Source organism: Anolis sagrei, chromosome 10 (assembly GCF_037176765.1).
Source record: "Anolis sagrei isolate rAnoSag1 chromosome 10, rAnoSag1.mat, whole genome shotgun sequence".
Taxonomy (NCBI): domain Eukaryota; kingdom Metazoa; phylum Chordata; class Lepidosauria; order Squamata; family Dactyloidae; genus Anolis; species Anolis sagrei.
This window is the reverse complement of record NC_090030.1, coordinates 25723869-25747664: the sequence shown is the minus strand read 5'-3', so window position 1 is coordinate 25747664 and position 23796 is coordinate 25723869.

Genomic DNA, 23796 nt, shown 5'->3' with positions numbered 1-23796 from the left:
TCTTAACACTGGGAGAAGGACGCATGCTGGCGTTTTTGTCTTCCTTGGCCTGCGGGACTTACCGCGCGCGCATCCAATTGGGCCGAGCCCTGTTCGCTCCATCCCCTTTCGCCCTGTGAGCCTCCCGTGGTAAGTAGAACGCGCTTGGACCCAAAATGGCCACGGCGGGGCTTTGCCTTTCGCACAGCTCTCAGGCTGGGACAACAAGGGCTCGCTCTTTCAGGACTGAATTTCCCTTCTGAGTGGTCAATTTCTCTCACTTCCTGCTGTCTCGCCCCTGTTCTTAACTAGGAATTGGATGTTTGGGACTGCCTGTAGTCTTTTTCAATGGGTGGGTTGTTGATTTGATCTTTGAGGTGTGAAATAAGAGGGATTTGGGCAGTGTTGACCCTTTTGCAATTGGCTGGTCACTATCTGAAACCATAGTGTTTTTTGAATGGATTGGAATATTGGGTTGCTGTGAGTTTGGCCATGTTCTAGAAGCATTCTCTCCTGACGTTTTGCCCATATCTGTGGCAGGCATCCTCAGAGGTTGTGAGTTCTGTTGGAAACTAGGCAAATGAGGTTGATATATCTGTGGAATAACTACCAGGTGCTGTTTACCCACAAGCATCAAGAAATTACATATATTAGAAACCAACTTTCTCCCAACTTCGGCCCTCCATGTGTTTTGGACTTCAACTCCTACAATTTCAAACACAGCCAGTAGGAAGTCCCAAATACCTGGAGGGCCAAAATTTGTCCATGCCCATATATATATATATATATATATATATATATATATATAGGCATACACACATACATATATATTAAGCCTGGGTAACAACGGAAAAATTTGTTTCTAAGATCGATTTGTATTTGGGGGGTTTTTTTGTTTCGATATTTAAAATAATTACAAAATTTTCCTTTTAAAAAGTTTGATATTTACGAAATTTCGTAAATGGTAAAAAATTAACGAATCGATTTCCGAAACAATAACGAATCGATTCGTTAATGGCGGACGCGACCGTGAAATACGCTAAAAAACCTCCAAAACCTTCTGAAGCTTCCCTCTCCCTCTGTTGTTGACTGTTGGTGTGATATTATAAATTTTTTTTCACTAATTAAACCATAAAACTGGCCCAGACATGCAGAAATAATAACGAAACGACCTCAAAACAATAACAAAACGAATACAATATCAAAATACGAAGCATTTACAAAACGTTTTTGAAAATTCGTTTTTTTAAATAATTGCTCCAGAATGGTTCGTTATCGTTTTGTAATTGAAAAAATTAACGAATTATTAACGAATTACGAATTAACGAAACGAAACCGCCCAGCCCTAATATATATACACATGCCTATATATATATATGGTTGGGGGGGGGGCAAAAATACTGTTTGCTTACCATTGAAAATTACTTAGGGCCACCTCTGAACCTATGGCTGGGCCAAATGTAATAATTAAAATTTTAAAATAATGCTGGGCATGACCAGTTGACATATAGCTAGAATAGAAATTTTTGAGAGGGATGGGGCATGCAGACAATCCTAGATCACTAATAAAGTGTGTTTAGGGACATATTGCTAGGAGTTTCCTTATTCTGGGAGGGCACACGGAAACAACCACATTTTCAGGCTCCTCCTAAGGACTGCCAGAATTGGAGCATGCCTGATGTCCTTGGGGAGTGAGTTCCAGAGTTGAGGGTCCACCACCGAGAAGGCCCTGTCCCTCGTCCCCACCAATCGTGCTTGTGATGGAGGTGGGAGTCTTCTCTAAGCTTTCCTTTCTTCTCATGATGTGGCCAAAGTACTTCATCTTGGCCTCTACTATCCTTCCCTCCAATGAGTAGTTGGGCTTTATTTCCTGAAGTATGGACTGGTTGGACCTTCTCGTGGTCCAAGGCACTCTCAGAACTTTCCTCCAACACCACAGTTCAAAAGCATCTATCTTCCTTCGCTCAGCCTTCCCTTTGGTCCAGCTCTCACATCTGTAGGTGACTATGGGGAATACCATTGCTTTGACTATGCGGATCTTTGTTGCCAGTGTGATGTCTCCACTCTTCACTATTTTATCGAGATTGGACATTGCTCTCCTCCTAAGAAGGAAGCGCCTCCTGTTTTCCTGGCCACAGTCTGCATCTGCAGTAATCTTTGCACCTAGAAATACAAAGTCTGTCACGGCCTCCATGTTTTTCCCTCTATTTTCCAGTTGTCAATCATTCTTTTGCCATAATCTTGGGGTTTTTTTATGTTTAGATGCAACCCAGCTTTTGCGCTTTCTTCTTTCACATTGATTAGAAGGCTCCTTAGCTCCTCTTCACTTTTGGCCATCAAAGTGGTGTCATCTTCATATCTAAGGTTGTTAATGTTTCTTCCAGCAATTTTCACCCCAGCCTTGCATTCATCAAGCCCTGCATATCGCATGATGTGTTCTGCATACAAGTTGAATAGGGTGGGTGAGAGTATACAACCCTGCCGTATGCCTTTCCCAATCAGTCTGTTGTTCCATTGTCAGTTCTTACTGTTGCTACTTGGTCCTTGTTTGCTAGATAGGGTTTTTTCCCCGTGTCAGGAGCAACTTGGGAAACTGCAAGTTACTTCTGGTGTGAGAGAATTGGCCGTCTGCAGGGACGTTGCCCAGGGGACACCGGGATGTTTTGATGTTTTACCATCTTTGTGGGTAGCTTCTCTCATGTCCCCGCATGGGGAGATGGAGCTGACGGAGGGAGCTCATCCCCATTCTCCCCAGATTCGAATTTCCGACCTGTCAGTCTTCAGTCCAAAGGTTTAACACACTGCGCAACTGGGGGCTCTTCTAGATAGGCATTGCAGCATTCCAAGGAGGCCATGCTTTGACTTGCACACTTGTGCAATGCACACTCATACATATAGTGGACCAGGTTGGGGTCAGGCAAGAGAAAAAAGGCTAGATCTCCGATGACAATAAAATCAATTGACTGTTCATAATGAGAGGGGCAAAGGTTAAGGGACTGTCCACTCCAGAATTACTATAAGAATACCTTGATTGATAGGGACTATAAGCATCTAAACAATTGTAATGTGTAGATGTGTAGTGGAGGAGACCTCCAGTGAAACTGAAAGAAACAGACCTTGAACACAAATCAGAATAATGCCTCTAGTACTCATTATTCCAAAAGAAAAGAAGAGAAGGAGGAGATCTGAACACTGATTGACATTTACACGGTGCAGCAGCATAACTTCCTTTTTTCAAAACTTAATAAAACCCATTGTATGAATCAGAATTTTTTTAATAATGTAGGTGCATACCTAAAGTTTTGTATTACGTAGTTTTGAAGATCAAATTAGGTAGGTGACGTCCCCCATTCTCCATACACCAAGTAAACCGATTTCTGGCGTTTGTCATGACTCTTGCCAGCATAGCAGGCGTTATGTTGGCAATTTCTTCCTAGATGTTGGTCTTCAAATCTTGTAGGGTCCTTCTACGGTCAGAGGCGGCCCTAGGTAATTTTCAACGGTAAGCAAACAGTATTTTGTTGCCCCCCCCCCCCAACCAATCACTGATATATATTTTCTGTTCGTCATGGGAGTTCTGTGTGCCATATTTGGTTCAATTCCATCATTGGTGGAGTTCAGAATGCTCTTTGATTGTAGGTGAACTAGACATCCCAGTAACTACAACTCGCATATGTCAAGGTCTATTTTCCCCCAAGAGCGCCTCAAGAGCGCCCCTGGGCAAAATCAACTATACTGCGAATGCTTACTTTGCATAATGGGTTGAGCCACCTCTGTGGATGGTTCGCATAAACACAGGATTTCAAAAAAACCCATAGAAAAAAATCACAAGTGGCCAAATCTCTAGAGCGGGCCGCCACTCCAAATCCCCCCCCCCCGAATTGAGATGAGGCGCTCTGGGAAGTGTTCCCTCAAAACAGCCATCGAAGCTCTTGAAGTGTGTGCAGTTGCACCGTCTTGTTGGAATCAAATGTCCCCTAAGTCCAACCCATCTAGCCGTGGGGGGAAAAATCCTGTAACATGTTTACATACCAGTCCAAATTCACTGTCACTTTGACTTCATTTTCCTCAAAGAACCAGGGACCAATAATTCCAGCTGAGGAAATGGCACCACGCTGTATGTATGTATGTATGTATTTATTTATTTATTTTGTCAGGAGCAGACCAAACAGTTGCGTTTTTAAACAAACAAACAGACAGACAGACAGACAGACAAAACACAAAGTTTGCAAGCTTGGTAGTTGATTAAATGTCCTTTGACCAGTATCTGGCCACTTGGAGTGCCTCTGGTGTTGCCACAAGAAGGTCCTCCATTGTGCATGTGGCAGGGCTCAGGTTGCATTGCAGCAGGTGGTCTGTAGTTTGCTCTTCTCCACACTCGCATGTCATGGATTCCACTTTGTGGCCCCATTTCTTAAGGTTGGCTCTGCTGCATTTTGGACCATCCATATCTTCTGAGTTGTTGACTTTGGAAGGCTGGCATATAAGGCGTTGCAATAATCCAACCTCGTGGTGACTGTTGCATGGATTACCGTTGCCAATGCTTCTACCGAAAGGTAGGATGCCAATTTCCTTGCCTGGCAAGATGAAAAAAGGCCTGCTTACTTATGGCAGTGATCTGGGCCTCCATCATCAGTGATGAGTCCAACACAACCCCACTGCTTTTAACAGTGGCAGACGGAACCAGAGCTTCCCCATCGAAATGAGGCAGAGACTAGGTTAATTCTGGCGGCTGGCCGGGCCAGAGTATCTCAGTTTTAGCAGGATTCAATTTGAGTCTGCTCGCTCGCAGCCAACTCATCACTGCTTCCAAACACAGCCTAAAGTTCTCAGGAATCGCGATTGTCCAAGGTTCGAGACGCAAGAGTAGCTGGGTATCATCTGCATACTGGTAGCACTCTATGCCAAAGCTCCGCACCAGTCCAGCAAGTGGCCGGACGTAGATGTTAAATAACAGGGGCGAGAGGATCGCACCCTGGGGAACTCACTCCACAGCAAAGGCAGGAGCTCTCAGAGCTTTGGCCTAACCACTCCACCCTCTGTCTCCGGTCCCAGAGGAACGAATTGAACCATTTGAGGGCTAAACCTCGTACACCAGACATAGCCAATCGATGAATCAGCAAGTCATGGTCCACAGTGTCGAATGCAGCTGTGAAATCCAAGAGTACCAATAGCGCTGATCCGCCTCGGTCTAACTGACCACGAATTTCGTCAGTAATGGCTACCAAGACAGTCTCTGTCCCGTGACCTGAACGAAACCCTGGTAGAAAGGGGTCCAAACCCGCAGTCTCATCTAAGAATTGCTGTAGCTGTCCCGCCACTGTCCGTTCAATCACCTTGCCCCAAAATGGAAGGCTTGAAACTGGGCAATAGTTACTAGGTATGGCGACGTCTAGGCTTGGTTTTTTCAAGAGAGGGTGGACCACTGCTTTTTTAAGGCAATCTTAAGGTAAAGGTAAAGGTAGTCCCCTGACATTAAGTCCAGTCATGTCTGACTCTGGGGTGTGGTGCTCATCTCCATTTCTAAGCCGAAGAGCCAGCGTTGTCCGTAGACACCTCCAAGGTCATGTGGCTGGCATGACTGCATGGAGCGCCGTTACCTTCCCGCCGGAGCGGTACCTATTGATCTACTCACATTTGCATGTTTTCGAACTGCTAGGTTGGCAGAAGCTAGGGCTGATAGTGGAAGCTCAAGACTGTTTAAATTGAAGTTGTACCTGAGATTCCCTACATGTAAGTCAAGTACGCAACCATTACAACAAAGTACGTTCCCACACAGAGTCAGCATGCAGTAGTGGTTTGTGTGTTGAGCAATGACTTTGCAGACCAGAGTTCAGTTCCCTGCTCATTCATACACATCTACTATTTAATTCAAGATAAAAACACACAAATTGGCAAGCTACCAACATGCTGTTCTGTTTTATTGAGAGCTCAATATTTACTGAGACTTCCCCACTTTGGTGGGTATTTTTTGAGGGGCTGTTGTTTTATACTTTCTTCAAGAGGCTCACAATAAAACCCTCCAACAGCTGCAAAGAAGATCCTAGTTTTAGTTTTGTTCTTGCAGAGTTCCAAAATACAACAGTGGAGACTCCGGAGAAAATATAAACAAGGCCTTTGATTTTGCTCTGTGCGCCCAGACTAATGAAGCTCTGGTCCCACTTCTTGGTTAGACTCAAATCTGCAACAGATTGAGCCTATCAGAAGGGAGGGTTGTTTGGAGAATTGGTGGGCGCTTTCAAGAGGAAGAAAGTAAGAGTGTTCCAGCCAAATCACAAACATCATCTCTCTTCTGATCATAATGGAGGATACTTATTTACTTACTTACTTAGGCGATCCCTAGTTGGACGAGTAAGATGGTCTTCCATTATGGGTTTCCTTGTGGGTCCGTATGTGGCTGTGGAGCCCTATTTTTGGGCTGTGGAGCCCTATATGGTTTCCAGGTGGAAGGCGGTCCCGGTCGGGGCTGGCTTGACGCACCTTCCTCCTGGCACGTTTCTCTCTTTCACCCTCCACTCGTGCCTCCTCGAATTCTGCAGCACTGCTGGTCACAGCTGACCTCCAGCTGGAGCAGTCAAGGGCCAGGGCTTCCCAGTTCTCAGTGTCTATGCCAGAGTTTTTAAGGTTGGCTTTGAGCCCATCTTTAAATCTCTTTTCCTGTCCACCAACATTCCGTTTTCTGTTCTTAAGTTCAGAGTAGAGCAACTGCTTTGGGAGACGGTGATCAGGCATCCGGACAACGTGGCCGGCCCAGCGGAGTTGATGGCAGAGGACCATCGCTTCAATGCTGGTGGTCTTTGCTTCTTCCAGCACGCTGACGTTTGTCCGCTTGTCTTCCCAGTAGATTTGCAGGATTTTCCGGAGGCAGTACTGATGGAATCGTTCCAGGAGTTGCATGTGGCGTCTGTAGACAGTCCACGTCTCAGAGGCATATAGCAGGGATTGGGAGGACAATAGCTTTATAGACAAGCACCTTGGTATCCCTACGGATGTCCCGGTCCTCAAACACTCTCTGATTCATTCAGGAAATGCTGCACTTGCAGAGCTCAGGCGGTGTTGTATTTTGGCGTCAATGTTCACTTTTGTCAATGGAGGGTAGACATCTTTAGTTGGGTTCACAGTCTTGGCAGGAACACGTTACAATGAATGACTTGAATCCTGTTAGTTAATTCAGACTAAAGCAAACTCATGGGCTCAGTAGATCGGTGATTCCCAACCTGTGGTCCGTGGACTATCAGTGGTTCGCAAGAACTAAAATATGGTCAGCAGACTCACTGTTACTACAACATTGCAACAAGAGCAACTGCTCTCACAAAATCCTCTTATAGTGCTGAGACTTATTAAATATGGTTTTCTGTACGTGAGCCGATGGTAACTACTGAAGAGAGGGCCCAGGAAGGCAGTTCCATCTTGTCTCCTGCACTGTGCTTATAATATAATATAATATAATATAATATAATATAATATAATATAATATAATATAATATAATATTGATAATATTATAATGTAATACAATATAATACTACTACCAATATGATATTATAATTATATATTTTATATTAAATGTAATATTACTCATAATATTACAGTATAATGTTATAGTACAATATATATATATATATATATATATATATATATATATGCATGCTCTGTGCATAATGAGTACGTTAAAAACAAAAGAGCCAAATGAACGAAGTCACACCAAATTTGGCACTACACAAGAAGTGACCATCACTCAAAAAATATGATTTTGTTATTTAGGAGTTGTAGCTGCTGGGATTTATAGTTCACCTGCAATCAAAGAGCATTCTGAACTCCACCAACAATGGAAGTGAACCAAACTTGGCACACAGGACTCCCATTGACCAACAGAAAATATTGGAAGGGTTTGGTGGGCATTGACCTTGAGTTTGGGAGTTGTAGTTCATCTACATCCAGAGAGCACTGTGGACTCAAACAATGATGGATCTGGACCAAACTTGGCACAAGCACTCAATACGCCCAAATATGAACACAGATAGAGTTTGGGGGAAATAGACCTTGACATTTGGGAGTTGTAGTCACTGGGACTCACAGTTGACCTACAATCAAAGAGCATTCTGAACCCCACAAATGACAGAAACTTACAACCTTGAAGCCCCATGACCAACAGAAAATATTTAAGGTCATCCAATCCAACTCCCTTGATCAGGGCAAGAAAACATAAAGTCCTTCTAACAAAGAGCCATCCAGCCATAGATAGATAGATAGATAGATAGATAGATAGATAGATAGATATAGGTAGATAGTGACCTCTTGTAAATCCTTGCATCTCACTAGCATAACATGTCAGCAACATCACTCTGCCATCATCAAGTGATGCATCAACCCCCTAGAGATAGCAATAAAATGAATTTCAATGAATTCATTTACACATATAGACATATAGTTTTTATTTATGCCTCCTTACCTTTGAAAGAGAGAGTGTGTGTGGTGTGCTGGCCCAGAAAGTGTATGTGCCAGTCTGCAGCCAATTGCCTCCTCTAGAGTCAGAATGAGAACTTGTCTCCTTGCCTTGGAAAGAGAGTGCGTGTGTGGCACGCAGGCCCAGAAAGCACACATGCCTGCTTGTTGCTGAGCACCTCCTCTAGAGTAAGAATGAGAACTTGCCTCCTTGCCTTGAAAAGAGAGTGCGTGTGTGGCACGCAGGCCCAGAAAGTGCACGCACCTGCCTGCAGCCAAGCACCTCCCAAGAGTAAGAATGAGAACTTGCTTCCTTGCTTTGGAAAGAGTGTGGGAGTGTGTGGCGTGCAGGCCTAGAAAGTGTGTCTGCCTTCCTGCAACCGAGCACTTCTCCTCTAGAGTAAAACTGTTTAAATGCCTAAAATGATGGGAAAGGGAGTCTGGGAAGCTCCCTCCCCCCCATAATGGGCAGATAGAAAACTGATCTTTTGGCACCCCAGAGTTAAAACAGATATCTGCCCTCCCAATTTCGGGAGGCTCCCAAAAATGGATCAGTTCTACACCAAAAGCCAGGAGACAAAAGGGTCAAGGTTTACCCCAAATGTATAACCCTAATAGACTGTTGCAACATTTGGCAGATAATTTAAGAGAGAGGGCTTGAATTGGTGAAATATAACATTAAATGGGTGAAAACTAAAATCCAAGATATATACATATACCAGAAATCACTATTACCGTATATTCTGGCATGTCGATGTTAAAGCGTCCCAGCTCCCTTGCAATGATGGCAGTTCTGCGTTCGGGGCATTCACTGTCACTGTTGTCCATCAGTGTCTGTACATTCCATGTATCGAAGTCCGAACATTCCATGTACCACTACCTTGGCAGCCACCTCTCCACCAAAGTCAACATCGACACCGAAATGCAACACTGCCTGAGCTCTGCGAGCGCAACATTTTTCTGAATGAAGCAGAGAGTGTTTGAGGACCGGGACATCCGTAGGGATACCAAGGTGCTTGTTTATAGAACTATTGTCCTCCCAACCCTGCTATATGCCTGCAAGACGTGAACTATCTACAGACGTCACATGCAACTCCTGGAACGATTCCATCATTGCTGCCTCCAGAAAATCCTGAAAATCTCTTGGAAAGACAGGCAGACAAAGGTCAGCGTGCTGAAAGAAGCAAAGACCACCAGCATTGAAGCGATGGTCCTCCACCACCAACTCTGCTGGACCGGCCACGTTGTCCGGATACCCGACCACCATCTCCCAAAGCAGTTGCTCTACTCCGAACTCAAGAACGAAAAACAGAAAGTTGGTGGACAGGAAAAGAGATTCAAAGATGGGCTCAAAGCCAACCTTAAAAACTCTGGCATAGACACTGAGAACTGGGAAGCCCTGGCCCTTGACCCCTCCAGCTGGAGGTCAGCTGTGACCAGCAGTGCTGCAGAATTTGAAGAGGGCGAAAGGGAGAAGCGTGCCAATAGGAAGGCGCGTCAAGCCAACCCCGACCGAGACCGCCTTCCACTGGAAACCAATGCCCTTACTGCGGAAGAAGATGCAGAGCAAGAATAGGACTCCACAGCCACATACGGACCCACAAGAATACTGGAAGACAATCCTCCTCGGAAAACGAGGGATCGCCTAAGTAAGTAAGTATATTCTGGCATATAAGACTACTTTCTAACCCAAGAAAATCTTCTCAAAAGTCAGGGGTCATCATATACATGGGGGTTGTCTTATACGCTGGAGTAGCCATATGCATGGGAGTTATCTTATATGCGGGAGTAGTCTTATACACCGGGAGTCATCTTATAAAGCGGGTGCTGAAACTTCCGGATTAGAGAATCTGTGGGTCCTGCATATTGTGGGGGGAGCTCAAAAATGGCAGTGGCCGGGTCCCTGCCGTATGCAGCGACTGTATGAAAACATTAAGGGCGATGCTATACAAGTATGGTAGAAGAAAATTAATTCATCAGGATTCGTGGACTTAATGCGGTCCTGATGGTGAGGTGAAGGGGCGCCTCATCGGTGTAAGTGAAGGGTGGAGCAAGCTGCAGGCATCCGGGGCGCCTGGGAGATGGAAAAAAGAGATAGAGTGGCTCTGGGCCCAGAAAAACACACCTCTTTTACCTGTCTGGCCTGCCCTTGTATCCTATTAATGTCCCTCCTCCTCTGCCTCTCAGATCTCACTCCTGAAGACTACAGTGAAGAGGTGTAGGTGCACATGTGCGAGATCTGAGAGGCAGAGAAGGAGGGACAGTAATATTTATTTATTTGTTTGTTTGTTTACTGTATTTGTATACTGCCTTTCTCAGCCTATCGTCGACTCAAGGCGGTTTCCAACAAAATAGTATACATAGTATCACAATACAATTTAAAAACATTACAATTACATAAACCACAGCAACAGTAAAAACAACATCATTGGCGTCTCCTTATTGTCAAGCATTGTCCGATTCCATCATCAATCATCAATTTCCTATATCATTTATCCATATCCGTTAGGCTTGGGTAACCACGGAAAAATTTGGTTCTAAACTCGTTTTGTTTTTAGGGAGACTTGCGTTTCGTTTTTTTTAATAATTCCGAAATTTTCCTTTTAAAAATTTCGAAATATATGAAATTTCGTATAATTACGAATCGATTCGTTAATGGCGGACGCAATTGCGCAATATGCTAAAAAACCTCCAAATGGGACAGGAGGAACATCTGAAGCTTCCCTCTCCCTCTGTTGTTGACTGTTGGTGTGATAAAAGAAACAACAACTATAAAACTTGCACCAGACATGCCAAAATAATTACAAAATAATTACGAAATAATTACAAAATCATTACAAAATAATTACGAAATAAATTGAAAAAATTGTTTCGAATCTAATTTACTCCTCACACTATTCCTGCATGGCTCAATATTGGATCGTAAGCTAATTTAAATACGAATTAATAACGAATTACGAAATTAACGAACGAAACCGCCCAAGCCTAATATCCGTTACTCTGTGTTTGTGAACGCTTGCTTAAACAACCACGTTTTGACTTGCTTCCGAAACATTAAGAGGGAAGGAGCAGATCTAATCTCTCTAGGGAGGGCATTCCATAGCCAAGGGGCCACTGCTGAAAAGGCCCTGTCTCTCGTCCCCGCCAAACGTACCTGTGACGAAGGCGGGACCGAGAGCAGAGCCTCTCCAGACGATCTCAAGGTTCTAGATAGGAAAATTACCAAATTGAAATCAAATCTGATGCTTTTAAAAATTGTATTTGGTATGTGTTGGAAGAGAGGTAGTCTTATACGGCGAGTATATCCCAAACTCTATATTTTAACTGGAAAAGTTGTGGGTCGTCTTATACGCCCAGTCATCTTATATGCTGGAATATACGGTATCTTAAATATAGCTGTTAAGAAAGTGAGTCAGTCAGACCTGTAGCGTGAAAGCAAACCTCTGTCTCTATTCAAGCCCAAGAGATAAGAGTCGAACTTGCTGATGGGCACTTGTTCAACCGTTTCCATTGTGTAAATTCCTGAGCTGGTTGCTGTTTTCATTTCCACACCTGACTCCGCACCTTTCGTGTCTTCAACCTGGACAGGCAAACTTTCCTGGGCTCAACTTCTGTACCAAGTCGCATCCTTTGCGAAAGCATTTCTTGGTCTCCCGGCATCTGCAAGCAACCTCTTTGCTTTGACAGTGGAGCTGCTGCGTTGACAATCCATGGCGATCTTCCTCCTTCAGACGTCCGGATGAGGCGTCAAGGGGGGTACATTGAAGCATCACAAGCCGGAGAGGGCGAAACCAAATTCAGTTGCTTTAAACGTGTCTACTGGTGAAGAATATTTGAAAACACTGGCATTTGGCTTGTCATCCTTGACCTCCAAGCAGGAAGGGGAATTCGCTTCATCCAGAGCAAGCAACCATTACAGGACTCCAATGGCTTTTTTTCAATTCAGGAAATTTATCTTGAAAAACAAAGCAAGTTGGAAACAAAATGTGATAAAATTGAGATTGTGGGAAACATAAAAGCCTTTTAGCTTTTTTTAGTAATTTGCATAATGCATTTGCAGTCAAACAATAGCAGATATTATTCTTTGTGTACCCATGCAAGTTGTAGATAGGTAAGTGGGTTGTTAGATGATGGATGGATGGATAGATGGATAGATAGATAGATAGATAGATAGATAGATAGATAGATAGATAGATGATAGATAGATAGACAGATAGACAGATAGACAGATAGACAGATAGACAGACAGATAGACAGATAGACAGATAGACAGATAGACAGATAGACAGATGATAGATAGATAGATAGATAGATAGATAGATAGATAGATAGATAGATATTGTGTGCCTTCAAGTAATTTCTGGGCAATGGCGGCCATAAGAAATTGTGGACCAATTGAATTGTTGACTCTGGCACTTTCATGTGACTTGGAATTGATACTGCCCATTTTAATCCACAGCTATTGCCGCTTTTTACTCTTATGATACAGCTTATGATACTGTAAACCACCGCCTCCTCCTGAGAAAAATGTGTAATATCACAAAGGACTACCATCTCACCTGCCTCATAGGAAACCTGCTACAAAACAGGAGCTTTTTTGTTGAGTTCCAAGGACAGAGAAGCAGATGGCAGAAACAGAAGAACGGCCTGCCTCAGGGGAGCGTGCTTGCTCCATACATGTTCAACATTTACACAAATGACCAGCCACTGCCAAAAGGGACAGAGAGCTTCATCTATGCTGATGATCGTGCCATTACTGCTCAAGCAAGGAGCTTTGAGATGGTTGAACAGAAGCTCTCCGAAGCTCTAGGTGCCCTCATTGCCTATTACAGGGAAAACCAGCTGATCCCTAATCCATCTAAAACACAGACATGTGCGTTTCACCTAAAGAACAGACAAGCATCCTGAGCTCTGAGGATCACCTGGGAAGGAATCCCACTGGAGCATTGCAGCGCACCCAAATACCTGGGAGTCACTCTGGACCTTGCTCTTACCTACAAGAGGCACTGCCTGAATATCAAGCAAAAAGTGGGTGCTAGAAACAATATCATATGAAAGCTGACTGGCACAACCTAGGGATCACAACCAGACACAGTGAAGACATCTGCCCTTGCACTATGCTACTCTACTGCTGAGTATGCATGCCCAGTGTGGAACACATCTCACCACACTAAAACAATAGATGTAGCTCTTAATGAGACATGCTGCATTATCACAGGGTGTCTGCGCCCTACACCACTGGAGAAATTACACTGCTTAGCTGGTATTGCACCACCTGATATCCACCGGGAAGTAGCAGCCAATAGTGAAAGAACCAAGGCAGTGACATCTCCAGCTCATCCCTTGTTTGGGTATCAGCCAGCACGTCAACGACTTAAATCAAGAAATAGTTTTCTAAGATCTACAGAAACACTTGTTGGAACACCCCAGCAAGCGAGAGTCCAAAAGTGGCAGGCTCAAACCCAGAACCTCAATCAGTGGCTTATAGCAAATGAGAGACTCCCCCCTGGGCACACAGAAAACTGGGCGACTTGGAAGGCGCTGAACAAACTGCGCTCTGGCACCACGAGATGCAGAGCCAACCTTCAGAAATGGGGCTACAAAGTGGAATCCTCGACATGCGAGTGTGGAGAAGAGCAAACCACTGACCACCTGCTGCAATGCACCCTGAGCCCTGCCACATGCACCATGGAGGACCAGCTTGCAGCAACACCAGAAGCACTCCAAGTGGCCAGAAACTGGTCAAAGGACATTTAATCAACTACCAAACTCACAAATTTTGTATTCTGTATTTTGTATTTTTGTATTTTGTCTGTTTGTTTGCTTTGTTCTGTTAGAAATGTAATATAATTGACTGGTTGATGATGACTCGATAAATAAAATATCCCCACAAAAAAAAGTCCTCGGTGCTGATTTCCATTGGCTGCTGCCCATCACCCCAAGTGGGTTGGAGAAGACCCAAATATCCTTAGACTCATCAAGTGCCAAACAAGAAAATGCCATTTCCGTTTAATGAGTGGCCGGGCAGCTGAAGCAGATAAAGAGGAGTGAAAAGGGTTAAGCGCCTGTCACAATAAAAACCTCAAGGGCACTTGACCTTTTAACATTCTTGCCTCTTCTCTCGCTTCCACACAAACACACACACACACACACACACACACTTTGGGAATCTGCATTCTTTGCTTGTCTGGGGAGACACTCATTTCCAGAACTCAGCCTACTATGCCAAATTGTTGAGTGTCTCCAAGTCCTTTTGAATCTTGATCTCCAGACTCATTTCCAGAACTCAGCCTACTATGCCAAATTGTTGAGTGTCTCCAAGTCCTTTTGAATCCTGATCTCCAGACTCATCTCCAGAACTCAACCTACTATGCCAAATTGTTGAGTGTCTCCAAGTCCTTTTGAATCCTGATCTGCAGACTCATTTCCAGAACTCAACCTACTATGCTAAATTGTTGAGTGTCTCCAAGTCCTTTTGAATCCTGATCTCCAGACTCATTTCCAGAACTCAACCTACTATGCCAAATTGTTGGGTGTCTCCAAGTCCTTTTGAATCCTGATCTCCAGACTCATTTCCAGAACTCAACCTACTATGCCAAATTGTTGAGTGTCTCCAAGTCCTTTTGAATCCTGATCTGGAGACTCATTTCCAGAACTCAAACTACTATGCCAAATTGTTGAGTGTCTCCAAGTCCTTTCGAATCCTGATCTGCAGACTCATTTCCAGAACTCAACCTACTATGCCAAATTGTTGAGTGTCTCCAAGTCCTTTTGAATCTTGATCTCCAGACTCATTTCCAGAACTCAGCCTACTATGCCAAATTGTTGAGTGTCTCCAAGTCCTTTTGAATCCTGATCTCCAGACTCATCTCCAGAACTCAACCTACTATGCCAAATTGTTGAGTGTCTCCAAGTCCTTTTGAATCCTGATCTGGAGACTCATTTCCAGAACTCAAACTACTATGCCAAATTGTTGAGTGTCTCCAAGTCCTTTCGAATCCTGATCTGCAGACTCATTTCCAGAACTCAACCTACTATGCCAAATTGTTGAGTGTCTCCAAGTCCTTTTGAATCTTGATCTCCAGACTCATTTCCAGAACTCAGCCTACTATGCCAAATTGTTGAGTGTCTCCAAGTCCTTTTGAATCCTGATCTCCAGACTCATCTCCAGAACTCAACCTACTATGCCAAATTGTTGAGTGTCTCCAAGTCCTTTTGAATCCTGATCTGCAGACTCATTTCCAGAACTCAACCTACTATGCTAAATTGTTGAGTGTCTCCAAGTCCTTTTGAATCCTGATCTCCAGACTCATTTCCAGAACTCAACCTACTATGCCAAATTGTTGGGTGTCTCCAAGTCCTTTTGAATCCTGATCTCCAGACTCATTTCCAGAACTCAACCTACTATGCCAAATTGTTGAGTGTCTCCAAGTCCTTTTGAATCCTGATCTGGAGACTCATTTCCAGAACTCAAACTACTATGCCAAATTGTTGAGTGTCTCCAAGTCCTTTCGAATCCTGATCTGCAGACTCATTTCCAGAACTCAACCTACTATGCCAAATTGTTGAGTGTCTCCAAGTCCTTTTGAATCCTGATCTGGAGACTCATTTCCAGAACTCAAACTACTATGCCAAATTGTTGAGTGTCTCCAAGTCCTTTCGAATCCTGATCTGCAGACTCATTTCCAGAACTCAACCTACTATGCCAAATTGTTGAGTGTCTCCAAGTCCTTTTGAATCTTGATCTCCAGACTCATTTCCAGAACTCAGCCTACTATGCCAAATTGTTGAGTGTCTCCAAGTCCTTTTGAATCCTGATCTCCAGACTCATCTCCAGAACTCAACCTACTATGCCAAATTGTTGAGTGTCTCCAAGTCCTTTTGAATCCTGATCTGGAGACTCATTTCCAGAACTCAAACTACTATGCCAAATTGTTGAGTGTCTCCAAGTCCTTTCGAATCCTGATCTGCAGACTCATTTCCAGAACTCAACCTACTATGCCAAATTGTTGAGTGTCTCCAAGTCCTTTTGAATCTTGATCTCCAGACTCATTTCCAGAACTCAGCCTACTATGCCAAATTGTTGAGTGTCTCCAAGTCCTTTTGAATCCTGATCTCCAGACTCATCTCCAGAACTCAACCTACTATGCCAAATTGTTGAGTGTCTCCAAGTCCTTTTGAATCCTGATCTGCAGACTCATTTCCAGAACTCAACCTACTATGCTAAATTGTTGAGTGTCTCCAAGTCCTTTTGAATCCTGATCTCCAGACTCATTTCCAGAACTCAACCTACTATGCCAAATTGTTGAGTGTCTCCAAGTCCTTTTGAATCCTGATCTGGAGACTCATTTCCAGAACTCAAACTACTATGCCAAATTGTTGAGTGTCTCCAAGTCCTTTCGAATCCTGATCTGCAGACTCATTTCCAGAACTCAACCTACTATGCCAAATTGTTGAGTGTCTCCAAGTCCTTTTGAATCCTGATCTCCAGACTCATTTCCAGAACTCAACCTACTATGCCAAATTGTTGAGTGTCTCCAAGTCCTTTTGAATCCTGATCTGCAGACTCATTTACAGAACTCAACCTGCTATGCCAAATTCAGTGTCTCCAAGTCCTTTTGAATCCTGATCTCCAGACTCATCTCCAGAACTCAACCTACTATGCCAAATTGTTGAGTGTCTCCAAGTCCTTTTGAATCCTGATCTGCAGACTCATTTCCAGAACTCAACCTACTATGCCAAATTGTTGGGTGTCTCCAAATCCTTTTGAATCCTGATCTCCAGACTCATTTCCAGAACTCAAGTTACTATGCCAAATTGTTGAGTGTCTCCAAGTCCTTTTGAATCCTGATCTTGACTCATTTCCAGAACTCAACCTACTATGCCAAATTGTTGAGTGTCTCCAAGTCCTTTTGAATCCTGATCTGGAGACTCATTTCCAGAACTCACCCTACTATGCCAAATTGTTGAGTGTCTCCAAGTCCTTTTGAATCCTGATCTGGAGACTCATATCCAGAACGCAACCTACTATGCCAAATTGTTGAGTGTCTCCAAGTCCTTTTGAATCCTGATCTCCAGACTCATTTCCAGAACTCAACCTACTATGCCAAATTGTTGGGTGTCTCCAAATCCTTTTGAATCCTGATCTCCAGACTCATTTCCAGAACTCAAGTTACTATGCCAAATTGTTGAGTGTCTCCAAGTCCTTTTGAATCCTGATCTTGACTCATTTCCATAACTCAACCTACTATGCCAAATTGTTGAGTGTCTCCAAGTCCTTTTGAATCCTGATCTGGAGACTCATTTCCAGAACTCACCCTACTATGCCAAATTGTTGAGTGTCTCCAAGTCCTTTTGAATCCTGATCTGGAGACTCATATCCAGAACGCAACCTACTATGCCAAATTGTTGAGTGTCTCCAAGTCCTTTTGAATCCTGATCTCCAGACTCATTTCCAGAACTCAACCTACTATGCCAAATTGTTGAGTGTCTCCAAGTCCTTCTGAATCCTGATTTCCAGACTCATTTCCAGAACTCAACCTACTATGCCAAATTGTTGAGTGTCTCCAAGTCCTTTTGAATCCTGATCTGCAGACTCATTTCCAGAACTCAACCTACTATGCCAAATTGTTGAGTGTCTCCAAGTCCTTTAGAAGCCTGATCTCCAGACTCATTTCCAGAACTCAACCTGCTATGCCAAATTGAGTGTCTCCAAGTCCTTTTGAATCCTGATCTCCAGACTCATTTCCAGAACTCAACCAACTATGCCAAATTGAGTGTCTCCAAGTCCTTTTGAATCCTGATCTCCAGACTCATTTCCAGAACTCAACCTACTATGCCAAATTGTTGAGTGTCTCCAAGTCCTTTTGAATCCCGAACTCCAGAGTCATCTCCAGAACTCAACCTACTATGCCAAATTGTTGAGTGTCTCCAAGTCCTTTTGAATCCTGATCTGCAGACTCATTTCCAGAACTCAACCTACTATGCCAAATTGTTGAGTGTCTCCAAGTCCTTTAGAAGCCTAATCTCCAGACTCATTTCCAGAACTCAACCTACTATGCCAAATTGTTGAGTGTCTCCAAGTCCTTTTGAATCCTGATCTCCAGACTCATTTCCAGAACTCAACCAACTATGCCAAATTGTTGAGTGTCTCCAAGTCTTTTTGAATCCTGATCTCCAGACTCATTTCCAGAACTCAACCAACTATGCCAAATTGTTGAGTGTCTCCAAGTCCTTTTGAATCCTGATCTCCAGACTCATTTCCAGAACTCAACCAACTATGCCAAATTGCTGAGTGTCTCCAAGTCCTTTTGAATCCTGATCTGCAGACTCATTTCAGACCTCAACCTACTATGCCAAATTGTTGAGTGTCTCCAAGTCCTTTTGAATCCTGATCTGCAGACTCATCTCCAGAACTCAACCTACTATGCCAAATTGTTGAGTGTCTCCAAGTCCTTTTGAATCCTGATCTCCAGACGCATTTCCAGAACTCAACCTACTATGCCAAATTGTTGAGTGTCTCCAAGTCTTTTTGAATCCTGATCTGCAGACTCATTTCCAGAACTCAACCTACTATGCCAAATTGTTGAGTGTCTCCAAGTCTTTTTGAATCCTGATCTCCAGACTCATTTCCAGAACTCAACCTACTATGCCAAATTGTTGAGTGTCTCCAAGTCCTTTTGAATCCTGATCTCCAGACTCGTTTCCAGAACTCAACCTACTATGTCAAATTGTTGAGTGTTTCCAAGTCCTTTTGAATCCTGATCTGCAGACTCATTTCCAGAACTCAACCTACTATGCCAAATTGTTGAGTGTCTCCAAGTCCTTTTGAATCCTGATCTCCAGTGAATCCTGATCTGCAGACTCATTTCCAGAACTCAACCTACTATGCCAAATTGTTGAGTGTCTCCAAGTCCTTTTGAATCCTGATCTGCAGACTCATTTCCAGAACTCAACCTACTATGCCAAATTGTTGAGTGTCTCCAAGTCCTTTTGAATCCTGATCTGCAGACTCATTTCCAGAACTCAACCTACTATGCCAAATTGGCTATTTCCTGTTGGTCATGGGGGTTTTGTGTGGGATGTTTGGCCGAATTCCATCACTGGTGAGGTTTGGAATGCTCCTTGATTGTAGGTGAACTATAAATCCCAGTGACTACAACTCCCAAATGTCAAGGTCTATTTCCCCAAACTCCATCTGTGTTTATATTTGGGCATATTGAATATTCATGCCAAATTTGGTCCAGATCCATCATTGTTTGAGTCCACAGTGCTTTCTGGATATAGGTGAACTACAACTCCCAAACTCAAGGTCAATGCCCTCCAAACCTTTCCAGTATTTTCTGTTGGTCATGGGAGTTCTGTGGGCCAAGTTTGGTTCAATTCCATCATTGGTGGAGTTCAGAATGCTCTTTGATTGTAGGTGAGCTATAAATCCCAGCAACTACAAGTCCCAAATGACAAAATCATAATTTTTTGAGTGATGGTCACTCCTTGTGTAGTGAGACATTTTGTTGCCAAATTTTGGTGTGATTTCGCTCATTGGTTCTTTTGTTTTTAAGGTACTCAGTATGCACAGAGCATTTATATATATATAGTAGGCTTGGGTAACTACGAAAAATTTGGTTCTAAACTCGTTTCGTTTTTAGGGGGGCCCTTGCGTTTGGTTTTTTAAAGAATTCCAAAATTTTCCTTTAAAAAAGTTCAAAATATACGAAATTTCGTAAAATTACGAATCGATTCGTTAATGGCGAATACAATTGTGCAATATGATAAAAAACCCTCCAAATGGGACAGGGGGAACTTCTGAAGCTTCCCTCTCCCTCTGTTGTTGACTGTTGGTGTCATAAAACTAACAACTATAAAACTTGCACTAGACATGCCAAAATAATTATGAAATAATTACGAAATAATTACGAAATAATTACAAAATAATTACGAAATAAATTGAAAAAAATTGTTTCGAATCTTAATTACTCCTCACACTATTCCTGCATGGCTCAATATTGGATCGTAAGCTAATTTAAATACGAATTAATAACGAATTACGAAATTAACGAACGAAACCGCCCAAGCCTACTTTCTGGATATAGGTGAACTACAACTCCCAAACTCAAGGTCAATGCCCTCCAAACCTTTCCAGTATTTTCTGTTGGTCATGGGAGTTCTGTGTGCCAAGTTTGGTTCAATTCCATCATTGGTGGAGTTCAGAATTCTCTTTGATTGTAGGTGAGCTATAAATCCCAGCAACTACAACTCCCAAATGACAAAATCATAATTTTTTGATTGATGGTCACTCCTTGTGTAGTGAGACATTTTGTTGCCAAATTTGGTGTGATTTCGCTCATTGGTTCTTTTGTTTTTAAGGTACTCATTATATATAGATAGATAGATATATGATTCACACACACACACGTTTATGACAGATACAGTATAATAGATTGGAAAGGGATCCCTAAAGAAGGACAATGATATGTTGCATGTTCCAGAGTAGGCAAACCAGACACTCTCCACATCCCTTTGAGGATGGTCAGGTTGCCATCTGTAGAGGACAAAGGATGGATGCTGGATGGTTTCTCTCTGGTGTTAAAAGCCCAGCTTTCTTAAGGGTATTGCCACATCCGCCTTAAGTTCCATGTTGCGTGTAGAATTAAGAGGAACATGTGCATCGGGAATAGATAGCGTCGACGGTCCCCTCCTGCTGTGCCATCTTCATGCAAACATATTTGCTAAAAGGATCTAAACTGAACACAAATCATCTTGCGCTTCCTATTGATTTTTTTTTTCTGAAGAGATTCTTTTTAAACAACTCTCTCCAACATCAGGACGACGGAGAAAAGGGAGGGCAACGGGGAAGTTATCCTGATTATCTGCTTGCCTCGACTTACAGCTGAAGCAAGTGGATAATGGGAACGCTATTGATCGGCAGAACGTTATCTATCAGTTCTTGGTGGAGGAGATATTTTTGTGGGGCAATGATAGGACAACGTCGTTCGATAAAATAATGGCACCATTGTATTGGAAAGAAGGGAGAATACAAACTCAAATCATTCTATCATCCTTGCCCTTTTCTGAACCTGCTCCAAGTTGGGTATCTATATAAATAAAATGCAATGTTAGTTTGTGGTACTGACATAACTCAAAAACAACTGGATGAATTGACACCAAAGTTAGACACAATATACCTCTCCACCAAATCATAGAATCATAGAATCAAAGAGTTGGAAGAGACCTCATGGGCCATCCAGTCCAACCCCATTCTGCCAAGAAGCAGGAATATTGCATTCAAATCACCCCTGACAAATGGCCATCCAGCCTCTGCTTAAAAGCTTCCAAAGAAGGAGCCTCCACCACACTCCGGGGCAGAGAGTTCCACTGCTGAATGGCTCTCACAGTCAGGAAGTTCTTCCTCATGTTCAGATGGAATCTCCTCTCTTGTAGTTTGAAGCCATTGTTCCACGTCCTAGTCTCCAAGGAAGCAGAAAACAAGCTTGCTCCCTCCTCCCTATGACTTCCTCTCACATATTTATACATGGCTATCATCAACATCAAAGTCAACATCAACACCAAAATACAACATCGCCTGAGCTCTGCGAGTGCAGCGTTTTTCCAAATGAAAGCTGTTGGATGTAGGCGAACTACAACTCCAAAACTCGAGGTCAATGCCCACGAAAACCTTCCAGTTAGGGCTGGGCGGTTTCGTTCGTTAATTTCGTAATTCGTTATTGATTCATATTTAAATTAGCTTACGATCCGATATTGAGCCATGCAGGAGCAACTAAAAATCGAAACGAATTTTTCAATTTATTTCGTAATTGTTTCGTAATTGGTTTGAAATCGTTTCGAAACCGTTTCGAAATTGTTTCGTTATTATTTCCGTATGTCTGGTGCAAGTTTTATAGTTGTTGTTTGTTTTATCAGTGAAAAAAAATATAATTATCACACCAACAGTCAACAACAGAGGGAGAGGGAAGCTTCAGAAGTTCCCCTGTCCCATTTGGAGGTTTTTTTAGTGTATTGCGCAATCGCGTCCGCCATTAACGAATCAATTCGAAATTTACAAAATTTCGTAAATAACGAATTTTTTTTTAAAGAAAAATTCGGAATTCTTTTAAAAAACGAAACGCAATGGACCCCCTAAAAACGAAACGAGTTTAGAAACAAATTTTTCCGTTGTTACCCAGCCCTACTTCCAGTATTTTCGGTTGGTCATGGGAGTTCTGTGTGCCAAGATTAGTTCAATTCCATCATTGGTGGAGTTCAGAATGCTCTTTGACTCTAGGTGAACTATAAATCCCAGCAACTACAACCCCCAAATGGCAAAATCAATCCCCCTTCCCAACCTCACCAGGATTCAAATTTGGGCGCATTGGGTATTTGTGCCAAATTCAGTCCAGTGAATGAAAAGACATCCTGCATATCAGATATTTACATTACAAATCATAACAGGAGCAAAATTACAGTTATGATGTAAATAAAAAAAATAATGTTATGGTTGGGGGTCACCACAAGATGAGGAATTGTATTAAGGGGTCGCAGCATTAGGAAAGTTAAGAACTACTGCCTTAGTCTGATGTTTGGAGGAACTATCCAAGGTGCTGAATCCAGCTCCAAATAGGTTTGAGAAGTTGGATAGTTCCTTTAAAATTCAGAGAAAAATGCAAGTCAGATTCCACTATCTGACCCTTTGGCTAAGCAGTCTCAGAGTTGGAAAACCTTTCCTAAAATGAAAACAACTCTCCCAATTTCAGGAAGCTTACAAAAAAATGAATCGGGTCCCCCAACGAAAGCCAGGATATGAAACGGGACAAGGTTTCCCCAAATGGATATGTCCAGCAGGCACAGAGGCACCCCATCCGTAAAGTAGATTTTCCTCCCTCTCATTCATTGCCTCCCTCCATCCAGTTTTTATGTGAAAAGAGCAAAGCTTAAAGGAAATTTACTCTTTAAGAGATCTCTAATTTCACTATAAATGGGAGCAAATGACCTCTGGCTAGTCAATTTGGACCCTTTAGATTACAGCAGGCTTTATCAGTCGTTTGCATGTAAGGAAGCTTTGGAGAAAAGCGAACAGCAATTAAAACTACAATGTGTTACTTCTGACTTTTTCCCCTCCTTACCTTTGGACTAGAGATGGCTTATCACTGAAGATATTAACCTGCTCCTCTGGAAGAGAATAGGATAATGTCTAAGCACTGTACCCATATATAAGGGAGGGTTTTCTTATTACTAGGCACACCACCAAAAACTTAAGGGATACACATAGGGTGTGGAATTTATTTATTTGTCGTCTCAGGGCAACCAGACAATTGTATCACATTTCTAACAGAACAAAACAAACCAACAGACAAAACACAAAGTTTGCGAGCTTGGTA